Genomic DNA, 2,500 nt, shown 5'->3' with positions numbered 1-2,500 from the left:
TCCTCCTTTTTCTTGCGCTTTATTACCTCCCCTTCCTCCTACTTCATCATCTTGCTTATCCTACAATCCCGGCTACTCTTCTTCTTCTTCGTTTGCACACACACACACAAATACACACACACACAGACACGCGCGCGCACAACGATGTACACAATCTCACTCTCTCTTTCTCTCTCCCCTCTCCCTCATTTTCTTACCTCTTTTTTCCCTCTCTCTCCCAGTCTCTTCCTCTCTGCCTCTCAATCCCTCTTCTTCTCTCCACCTACCTTCTCTCTACCTCTATCTCCTTTTCTCCTTCCCTCAACTTCTCTCTCTCCTTTCTTTTCTCTTTTCGTCTCCACCCTCCCTTTCCACTCTTGCACCTTTCTTTTCACGCTGCTGTTCTCTCTCTCTCATTTCATCCCCTTCCTCTTCTCTTCTCTCTTCGCCTCCCCCTTTCGCACATCCTACCACCACCACTACAGCTCTTTCTCTTCATTTCCCTCTCACACTTACTCTTTCTTTTCTACCCCCCCCCACTCCGCTGCTACACTTCCTCCTACTCTCTCGCTAACATTTCTCCCTCCCTTTCACTCTTTTCCCCCGCAAAATATCTTCCTGGCCGCTCTCTTTTCTTTCTAATTCTTCTTCCATCTCTCGACTCTTCAACTATGATTGCTCACGCTCTCATCTTAACCCCTTAATTTTTCTCAATCTCTCCCTACTACATCTTCCTCTCCTCTACCATTCTCTCTTATCTCACACTCCCCCCTCTTTCAACACCATCTTATCATTCTCTACTTCTCATTTCCCCAGTCCTTCCTTTCGTTTCACATTTCTACTTGATTACCCCCAATTATTTTAATCTTTCTTTTCCTTTCGTTCACTCCAGCTTTTTCTCTCTCACAGCATCCACAATGTTTCAATTACTCTTTCACTTTCACTTTCCCTCACTCTCACTCTTACACACTCTCTCTTTTCTCTCTCCTCCTACTACCACACACCTGTATATTCTCCTCCTTCTTTCACATTGATCATTATTTTTCTCCAGTATTTTTCTTACATTTTTCTTATCCCTTTCTCTCCCTCATCTCTTTGAAGTTCTATTACTTCCTGTCTCTCTTTACTCCCTTCTCGATATTTTCTTTAAATTTCTGACCTTTCTTCTGATTTCTTATCATTCCCCACTTCTTTCTCCCTTTTAAACGGTACCTTTTCTTTTCTTGAGCACTTTACTTCACACAACCCCTTCACTATTTCCTTTTCTCTTTTATTCTCCGTCTTTCCTATCGCCACTATATTCATCTTTTTTCGTACTTTCGCTTTCTTTTTTCCTATTTTCTCTCCTCTTTGTTTGTCTGTCTGTCTGTCTGTCTGTCTCTCTCTCTCTCTCTCTCTCTCTCTCTCTCTCTCTTTCTCCCTATCTCATGTTTCCTCTTTTCTCTGTTACCATAGCCTTTTCCCTAGACAACATCCCGTTTTTGTTTTTTCTTAAGCCCCCATCTGAAGCTTCATTTTCTTTTTTTTCATTCCCTCTCTCTGTAAATCTGCTTGTCTCTCTTGATAGATAGACAGACAGATAGATAGATAGACAGATAGATAGATAGATAGATAGATAGATAGATAGATAGATAGATAGATAGAGAGGGGGAGGAAGGGACGGAGAGAGAGAGAGAAAGAGACAATCTGCTTTTACTTTCTCCTTTCCCTTTGAAAGATGTGACCTTCCTTGTTTCTCTGCACTCCTCTCTAAAGATTTATCTTATGTTCTCTATTTTGCCACCATTTCTCCCAAATAGATGTATCTTATCTCCTACCCTATACCTACTATTTTTACCTTTAAAAAATCGAGCTTTCTCCTTCTTTCTTCTACTATTTCTCCCTAAAAAAGACACAGCTTATCTCCCTCTATCTCTGACCTAAAGACGCATCTTTCCTTCTCTTTCACTACTACACTTCCTTTAAAGATTACAACATAAAAAGAAAGAAGACGAAAGCTACTTTCATTTTCCTTTTTTCTTCCCCTCTTCTTCATTTCTTGTTATATTTTCTCTTCATCACATTGCTATTCTATCACAGCTGTTCTTTCATAAATCATTTTCTAGTTGCTCTTTTAGGTTTTCTCCTTCGTTTTCTCTCTTATTAATTCCATCTTTTCTATTTACATTCCGTTTTATTATGACGCCTTATCGTCTGCTTCTTACATTTCTCTTCAATACTCTCTTCTACTTCCTTTTTTTCAATCTATATTTTTGTTTTTCCTTTTTATATCTCTTTTTTTCTTCACTCATATTGTATCTTCCTCCCTTCCCCCCGTTACTATATAAATATATATATATATATATATATATATATATATATATATATATATATATATATATATATATATATATATATATATATATATATATATATATATATATATATATATATATATTTATATATGTATGTATGTATGCACATACACATATGCGCGTGTATGTATATGTATAATGTATATATATGTATATATATATATTAT

At 37.3% G+C, this 2,500-nt stretch overlaps 1 protein-coding gene across 1 annotated transcript in view; it reads right to left on the bottom strand.

Moving 5' to 3' along the window:
- The window catches only part of LOC106883162 (clavesin-2), a 123,838-nt gene that overhangs the window by 109,192 nt on the left and 12,146 nt on the right, over positions 1–2,500 (bottom strand). The gene's annotated exons all lie outside the window — the stretch shown is intronic.

The sequence above is a fragment of the Octopus bimaculoides genome, chromosome 25 (assembly GCF_046866305.1).
Source record: "Octopus bimaculoides isolate indiv1 chromosome 25, ASM4686630v1, whole genome shotgun sequence".
Lineage (NCBI taxonomy): Eukaryota > Metazoa > Mollusca > Cephalopoda > Octopoda > Octopodidae > Octopus > Octopus bimaculoides.
This window is presented reverse-complemented; position numbering and strand designations above follow the sequence as displayed.